The sequence below is a fragment of the Tachysurus vachellii genome, chromosome 23 (assembly GCF_030014155.1).
Source record: "Tachysurus vachellii isolate PV-2020 chromosome 23, HZAU_Pvac_v1, whole genome shotgun sequence".
Lineage (NCBI taxonomy): Eukaryota > Metazoa > Chordata > Actinopteri > Siluriformes > Bagridae > Tachysurus > Tachysurus vachellii.
In genome coordinates, this window is record NC_083482.1 from 3,683,487 (window position 1) to 3,692,816 (window position 9,330).

At 41.5% G+C, this 9,330-nt stretch overlaps 1 protein-coding gene across 11 annotated transcripts in view; it reads right to left on the bottom strand.

Moving 5' to 3' along the window:
- LOC132838578 (R3H domain-containing protein 1) overlaps positions 1 to 9,084 on the bottom strand; it is a 35,092-nt gene extending 26,008 nt beyond the window's left edge. For 3 of the 11 annotated variants that reach the window (XM_060858976.1, XM_060858977.1, XM_060858974.1), the window contains exon 1: positions 2,908 to 3,114. The gene's annotated coding sequence lies outside the window, so the exon portion shown is untranslated. Of the gene's footprint in view, positions 1 to 2,907; positions 3,121 to 8,969 lie in introns of those variants that run through there. The other 8 variants (XM_060858981.1, XM_060858979.1, XM_060858975.1 and 5 more) reach the window with 7 other exon arrangements.
- Between the last annotated feature and the right edge of the window lie 246 nt (positions 9,085 to 9,330).

The following is a 9,330-nucleotide window of genomic DNA, read 5'->3' on the forward strand; positions in this document are numbered from 1 at the left end:
GCTTTCTGTTCTGCTCCTTCATCTCCCCAAAAGACGCCTTCTCAAAACACCCAGTGCGAGAACGAGGCCAAATATCTGAATCCGCATTTTAAAACTTGTTCCGCTCGCTCGCTCGCTCTCACACACACACACACACACACACACACACACACGCTGAACAAACTGCAAGCTGTTTCTAGTCCTAATGCAGGAAAGAAAATTCTAGTTAAAACAAATTAAAAAGATATAAAAGAAAAATAAAAAAATAAAAGGGTTTTAAATCGTCATAATAAAAAAGGAATTAAATAATTCTATTTTTTACTTATCGTGTATACACACCACGTTTGGTTTCAATTCAAACTAACAAAAAAATAAAAAATAAAGAAATAAAATATCCGGTGCATTTCTTGTGTCGGAACACAAGGGGGCGCAAAAGATTGAGTTTTTTTTTTATCATCAATAGTTTGTTCACTATAAAAGATTAAAAATAAATAAATAAATAAAAAGGAACATTTTAGAAAAAACTTGCTTTACAGAATGAACTTTGAAAAAACTACTAAAAAAAATGGTAACGAGCGAAAGCACCCGAGGAGCTGGAAAAGAACACAGTAAAAGGTTTTTAGGAAGCTAAGAGAATAATTGTTGCAACCGTTAAATAACTAAATAAACAAACAATTTCATATGAATAGGCAGCTGAAGCCCAAGCTACAAAATTGCATCGAGTCTGTTTACTAGTTTCAGTTGCGCACTAAATCACACACACCCACACAAACACACACACACACGGCACACACCATGACACGATCTACTGTAGTTATTACTAGAAAATCGGAAACACCTTTAATAAAAGCCTTTTGTGATGAAGTGTTTAAGTAAAAGATCAAGTTTGAATTGGTCCCTTTATTAATAGATTGCAAGTAGAGCTTATAGACTGTAAACTGTAATGTTTAGGGAATTTTAGGGATATAATATAGGGAATAATAGGGATTTTAGTACTGAGAAAAGTTTGAGACGCGCCGATTTAGATGATTTAGTTTTTATTAGGACTTGAGCAACAATTAAATTACTAAAAAAAATAAATAAATAAAAAAAATAAAAACCTGTAATATTTGTGTACTATTTATTTTAGGGGGAAAAAAATTGGACTCTTGGGTATCTATTTTAATACTTGCCACTTTTTTTAATATGTTGGAACATTTTAATTTGTTAAAATAAACACGTAAATACAAGGTTTAAACATTTATGGTATGTTACAGTTGGAGAGTTATTCAGAAAATAATCAATAGACCAAATAAAAATTCTTTTAATTAACTAATTAATTAATGAGTGTTGGACTAAAAGGAAAAAAAATATATATATAATTTACATAAATCAATAAGAAATAATCGTTACTTGCAGCCATTATGGAATTGTTAATATTGTGTCATGATTTCAGTTCATGGTAAATGTTATTTATTTCTTCCAGCTGGTAACGTGTTTGACCTTAACGAGCTTGTTGCTATGCAACAAAAGTACCGCTTGTTAACTAATAATTAAAAAATAAAATTATACAAAACACATTGGGAAAAAAAAAGAAGACAGCGTAACAAAAGGCATGTATGAGGCTTTTTAATGCGTTATACGCGTGTTTAATTCCTGTACGTTTGACGTTTCCTCCATCGAAAAACGCGCGAAGACGTTTTTCGATGCCGGGTTGAGATTTTTTTTCTGTCTCCTGAACCTGACCACAGGAAATGTGGCGAGTCCGACGTGTCCGTTATCTATCCGTTTATTTTTCTCTCCGTTCTGATTAAACTTCGCATCGACTTAAGATTAGATTAGCGAACGACCAGATCAGTTCGAAAGGGAAAAAAAAAACACACAAAAAAAACAAACAAAAAAAAAAAAAAAACATGGAAGTTTGATGAACTGTAGAACAATAAAGAAAAGAGAAAAAAACAAAAAAAAACAAACAGTGAATTCAGATAAATTCCAGACCACACTGAATTCTCACAGATAACAGACACTGACTTCTGAAAGTTTGAAGGATGATGAAAGACCTCATGTACAGTCACCATGACGACCCAGCGCACACTCGGGATGGGGAGAGTTTAGGACGAGTGACTCGGACCTCCTGCGGTAACAAATTCAGGATCGTTTCTGTTAATTAGCCGACATCGTGTGCCGAACTCCTCCCGTTTACCCCGAGGCATGTTTTGCCCCCCTCTCTGATGAACGCAAAGAAAGCTGATGAAGCAGATTCACCTTAATTATCATTTCATTAAGACGTGAGTGCACAATTCAAACCCTGAATGTATTCGCACTCGGGAATATTAAATCGCCCTAAACTCTGAAATACGGAGCGCTTCAGGGTGACATGCAACACACACTCCAGCCTCATAATAAGAATAATAAAAACATTTATTTCAGTACGCTTATATATTATTTTTCTCTGCATGCGGCTTTCCTGCGGCGTCCTCGCTGTATCGCTTACACCGTTCCAGACATTAATGGCAATAAGCAAGTGCCTGCAGCCATGTACTGCAATTTACACTGATGGAGCGCGCCACGGTGGCTCTCCCACGCACACACACACACACACACACACGTTATTGTCTATTAACAGTAACCTCGAGCACTTTTCAGCGAATTGTGAGCCCCAACACAAAACCCTCGTTTCTGCTTCTCCGTGCAGAAATCATAAGAATGGGGTGGGGGGAGGGGGGTTTACCCTCTGTACCTTTATCCTTTTTTTTTGTAAAGTTCACTGTATACATATTCACAGATTTACAAACAACGCTCCATGAAATAAAATTTTAGGTGCGAAATCTAATCTTATCACACCAACATCGCTCTCATTCCAGTGTTTAATATTTCAACAGAGGCTCAGTTTTAAAACTACAATTCTCTCTCTCTCTTTCTCTCTCTCTCTCACACACACGCACGCACCTGCCTCATCCTCCCGGAGGTGTACATCGCTCGTTTCCATAGCGGCGTAGGAAGGAAGGCGCTTGATGGAGCGCGCCTCGGCTCTGTCTGTCTCTTTACCCATCGCCACGACGACCAGCTCTCTCTCTCTCTCTCTATCGCATATACACACACGCGCCGAGCCAAATCAACAACTGGCTTTGGTGAGGTCATCCTTGTCTGAGCCAATGGAGATGATGCGCAGGACAACTGCTAACGTACAGCCCCTCCCTTATTAGCCAATCAGCTGGCAGCGCAGACCTGAGAGACAGACGACACTGTGTGCGCGCACCTGCGCGCGTGTGTGTGTGTCGCACTGCCGCTGAGGGAGGGTCTGTCGGGGACATAACGTGCCAAGCGTCTCTCTGGATCAGGAATGTCAGTATCTCAGGCTTCGTTTCATGACTAATCCCTTCCCTCGAGAATGCACTTCAAGTCCACAATCAAGTGTCCTTTTTCCCAAAGCGTGTTAAAGCAACTCAACACCGCGTGCTGGACGCACACCACACGCCCTCTTCACTCACTCCACACTGCCTGCATCGCAGATCTGAGACGGTCGGCTTTGTTAGCGCTCGTCCTGCGTCACCTCGGTAGCGTAAACGCTTTCTACTCGCCTACGTCGTCACAAACCACAAACTACTGCAAACTTCACACGGTTACTAAGCAACCCGATACATCAGGACAAGCATCACGTGCTGGAACATCAGGAGACTTTCCTTCTGGTCCAGCAGCTACTCCTGAGTAAGAAGTGTGACAACTAATCAGACCGCAGACCTTTCAGAGCGCTTTAACCGGCAGGAGAACGATGATCTTCAGTTGCATCTCCACACTGAACAATTAAAGAGAAACAAAACAATAAAAATAAACACGCCCTGATGTGAATATACGGAGTAAATAACTACAGAATTAACGAGTTTACAGAATGAACTGCTTTCTTTCTGGCAGTGCTTCAGTTTTAAAAGCCGCACTTGAAGGATTTGCTTTAAAAAGCAACTCATGATGGCAAAAACAACAACAGTGGAATGTTTCCTGAGAAGAGGAGAGTCACATGACCGTGACAACACACACACACACACACACACACACTATCACTAAAACTCACACAAACACCAAAATCGTGGTAAGCAACCGACCAGAGACAAACATGACCGCTCACAAGCCTTCCATTTCTAATCACTGTAGCTGATGTTCCTGCTGCTCTCACGTTGTCCTGCAAATCTTTTCCAACTGTCTGCTTCTGCCCCATCAGCCTGTGGGTGTGTTCTGGTGTGAAATCTTGAGACTGTCCTGAGATGATCAGTTGCTGCTCTGTGAACGTCACATCAAAATCTTCTCGACCGGCGCCAAAGCATCACAGCCTTTTACCATCACAGCACGAGGACATTTACACACACACACACACACACAATATAGACTGATTTTTAGAATCATTTGGTCTTTTTTTTCCCTCCCCTGTGTTCAGTGGATGTACATGACTGTGAGTACTGCAATCCTCCCGTCACGTTCGGTTCCAGTCGGTTTGTAAACCCCCCTCGTGGAGGTCGTCCGTCAGCCGGTGTCTGATCTAACGTAAAAAACGCCATAGCGGACAGTATGCAGCTAATATGCAGAAAAACTAACGGCCCTTTCTGTTCTTTTTATAAAAACAAAACAAAACAAAACAAAAAACGGCCACTGTCGGCTAATGCGTTAATGAACTCGACCTCCTCTGACTTTCATTATAAAAATACATATTAAACTGACAACAACAACAAAAAAAAGATAAAAGGCAGAAGAAAGCTCCCAAAAGCCGAGCCGAAGCGCGCCGTCTCCGTCGCCTCATCTGCATTAGAAAGCAGTCGGAGGAGCCCTGCCGTATAATTAAGGCCCGCGATGCAATTTGCTTTGAGAAGAAGTGACAAATGTGTTTATTTACGCGCTCCCTACGGAAGCTGGCGCCACCCTGAAGTGTGCAGGAAACGGCCGATGAAGAGGGGATGTGATAACCGACAGCCTCTAACGAGCTCCCGAAGGGTGAAGGGACATGAGTGGTGCTTTCCATCCTGCTCATCACGGCCTGTTTCTTACCCCCGATCTGGTTATTGCCTTTTTTTTTTTTTTGACGAGAGCGAGAAGCGGACTTGGGATCGGTGTCGCTAGGGGAAGTTGAAAGGCGGCGCGAGTGGTGATGCGAGTGGATAATAGCTCATCCTCATTAGCGAGAGACATCCTGAACAGCGGGTGTAGGGGGTCACTGCGGCTACGCCGGGACATCTCGGGAACAAAGTGGAGCTGGAGCGTGATGTGATGTGATGGAGGCGCTCCAGATGGCACTGATTGGTCCCGTCACTCCGGCACAAATCAAACCCCAAACAAACACCACGTGGAGCGCGCAACACTAATCACTGTCTTCAACCGCAAAACATCGGACCCTGGAGCGCAGCGCGCCTTAGTCAAGCGATTTTCTGTTTACGTTTTCTGCATTTAGAGTTAGTTGTGCGACCAGGGGACAGTTATCCAGGCTACAGTCTGATTCTCTGCTAATCGGATTTTTGAATCGAGCTCCGTTGCGACTCCTTGGCTTGTTTGTTACAATCCTTGAGCAATTTATTTCCTCTCTCCATCCCTCACGGTAAGCCAAGCGCAGCAGCCAGGGCCTTAGACTTCCCTCGGGTGAGGAGAAGCAAACGCTCACGGCTAACACGAGGTGTGGAAATAACACCTGGCTAGAGAGAGACACACAGTAGCTAACACACAGACATCTCCAAACGACCGCTGCGTGTAAACTCTGAGCATCATATAACACCACAAAGGATCGGGAAGGGAATTAAACATGCGAGAAACGACACAATACGACAGACTCGGGAATGATGATCGCTAGCTAGTGTGTTTCGAGAACGTGATGAAAACCGTCTGTCTGACTGGATGTGAACTGGAAGTGGTGGTGAGCAGAAAAGCCTCTCAGAAACACTCCTCAGATCTGGAGATGTGAGAAGGTTCCTCTCTGTTCATCTAACTGTACTTGCAGCTGAAAGTTCTCAGGCTTGTTACACATGGTGCTGGCCAAACAACCTCAGGTTTGAAACCCCTTCACCAAATTCCTGCCGGCGTACAGCAGGACTGATCCACTTTACTGCACTGAACTAAAAGTTAAGCTGCATCTGAGCCACAGCTCCACGTCCTGCTTGATGCAGATTAGACCTCGTTTCTTCCCCTTATTTATTTTCCTTATGACAGAAACGGGGCAGCTCGAGAAGCATAACCACACATGGTAATAATACATTTATTTATTTATTTTTTTTATTTTTAGTCAAGAATCCTCTGTGGTTTGGGTTGTTTTTGTTTAACGCTGTAGTTTTTAAAACACACAAAAACCTACAGTTTTAGTTCATCTCCACGTGCGAGTGCGACGCAACCGAAGGCGACGGGACACGTTTCAAGAGCTAAACAAATATGGTGCAATAATCAGGCCTACTTTATGACACATTTCACAACCGTCTGCATGAAAACATCAAAACTGATGTCACCGCTCCGTACGGATTTAAAGGAACGCAAAACTAAATGGCTGATAAGCTCGGTGTTCCAATTAAACACCAGAGAGTCTTTATAAGGTATACGGTGATTAACGGTCGCTGCGATTCTGCACAACAATACTATATCTCTATATCTCTAATAATAACAATATCTCTAATAAAGCGGAGAAACCGGATCGGACCGGATCGCTGTAGCGGAGCTCATTAAAACCTGTACGGTGGTAACAGAAAGGTCCTCACTTTGTTGGTCAGCGTTTTAAAACACGGCTCATTTAGACATTTTATTTGCTCGTAATGGCCGCCGCTAATGGAAACCAAAGTGATTTAGTACCGAAGAAAATCCGGTGACCTTTAAATATTAGACATTTTAAATCATTTTCAGGCCAATGTGCCACCCAGCAGTGCATTAGGGTTTAATAAAGGGCCCAGAATTAAATTGGACCAAGGTCTTCTACAAAGTTCTGCTGTTACGTGGGGGGGAAATGAGACGGGTCGGAGCTGAGAGCAAACATCAGTAAGAGTGAAAGGCAAGCGCACCTCACATCAATCCCACATTCACACCATCAGACATCGGGGTGTTTCACAAGGCAAGTCATTTTTTCTTCCTGGTGAGGAAAAAAAAAAAATAGATGGTCTAAGCCAGGGATTTCTAATCTTATCTGGAAAAGGTCGGGGCAGCTGCAGGGTTTCATGCCACACTTCAGGCTACTGGCAAGACCTCAGCACAGGTGTATAAAGTAAAAAAAACTGTGTGGAAAACTGGATTTTGTCCTGGAGCGCTTGTTTGTGTTTACACGAGTCTCCTATCAGTCGTTTTACAGACTCTCACCAATGCTGCCTCCACTGTGGCAAGAGCCTAGCCTGATGGGAGAAAAAAAAACAACAAAAAAAAACAAAACCACCACGTACATTTATTTTTCTCCCCAAATCCTGTCATGAAAGCGACGTCCGGCCGAATTCTAGGAGGCAGGATTTGGGGCGGAGCTGAGCGAACTCGTCCTTGCACCCACCTGCATGACCTTGACTGGTGCAGCTTTAAGAGCGTGACTGAAGCATTTCCTTTTGCTATTTCAGTTTGTCTAACGGTGTGAAAACAAAAAACAAATGGAGAAAATAAAACAAAACAAAAGAAAACAATTCAATGCAGACTAATCGCCATGAAAGCGGCGCACGGCGTCGTTACCGAACGTGTGTGTTCGAGACCGTTCATGTTTAGTGCTCAGGCATCAGACCTGAGTCGGATTTACAAGTACGATCGACGGTAATGAAATAACGGTGAGATATTCAGATGTCGAGTCATTTAATAGAAGATAATAAAAAGACTTGCACCGAGTTTGGTTTTTTTTTGAAGGTGAACTCAAGGTTCAAATCTTAGTTGTCAGATCTTATTCATCAGCTCCAGGGTCCCATCAGGATCCCGTCTGAGAAAGCTGCTGAAATGTTCTCTCTCTCTCTCTCTCATTCCTGCCTTGTTTTTTGTATATTATCATCATACTCTGTGTTTTGTAAGCAAAAGAGAGTTTTGAGGCTACTAGGACTGGAACGATCGCTTTAGGTTGATCTATTCAATGCTTCCAGTTTCACATTATATTATCGTTTAAAAATAAATAAGTCATTTTCTTTTCTCTTTTTTGTAGACTGCTGTATTAAGGGAAGGTATAACATCATGATTTCAGGGCCACTTTAAACAGCTATCCATATGTGGCCTTGTATATGAGACGGTTTTGTTGTTGTTTTGGTTGGACAGAAACAGACAATGCCACGAAAACCATGTCTAGACAACTACGTCCTGAATTAAACCCCTGATTCATGTGTGAAAATAAAATAAATAAATAAATAAATAAAAAGATCAGTTCTTTTTTTTTATTTATTCAGAAACCTAATGGCTCATCTATCAAGACTAAACACACTGCATTCACACTGGGTTTAAATCTACACTATTATGCTTTATGCTATAACAGTTTTAAAAAAATAGACATTTTAATTTGGAAATAATTGTATTGCGAAAGAAACAAGTGAAAGTGAATAAAATGGCAAGAGAACAAATGGAAAAAAAACAAAAAAAAAACGGGTAATAATGAACGACCCGGTTAGTGGCTGTGTTCCAAATGGCTGTGTGTTGGACAAGTAGGACACTATATAGGGAGTCTCAGTCATTACGTCACACCCTAATTAGGGCACTAAAGTAGGAAGCAGCGAGCTGTTTGGACAGCGACCTTGTGTATCTTTAGCACGGCATGAACAGCTCCTAGCTCATGTAGCTCGACAAGGCGGCCTTTAATACACTACATATTTACACCAAAACGTGTTGTCGCGACTTTACACACCCCATAATGTGAAAGAAACCGTGTAACTTAATCACATATATATAAATCAACAGAGAGCGTTTATTTAATTTATGCGCTAATGACGATGCCGCTAGTTTAGTTTAGCCGAACAAGCTAACCGGTTACCTTTACAGTGTCAGGCTGCCTGGGCAATACACTCACACTAATACTACTCAAAACAGAACTAATGCGAATACAAACTCACCCGTATGAACGATAGAATCTGAAAATGGCCAGAAGAAAGAAAAACAAATCAACGTAGTAGCAGCATGTATAGGCTAACTGGCTAACTGAGTAAGTCAGTCACAGAAGCGCAAAGGATACTGGGAGAAATAAAGGCGGGGGAAGAGGTGTGATGGGCAGTCAACGCAGCCAATCAGATCACATAATTATAATACTATTAATAATATTAATAATAATAATAATAACTACTACTACTAATAATAATAACAATAATAATGATGATAATATTAATAATAATAATAATAACTAATAATAATTAATTATAACAATAATAACAATAACTACTACTACTACTAATAATAATAATGATCATAATAATAACA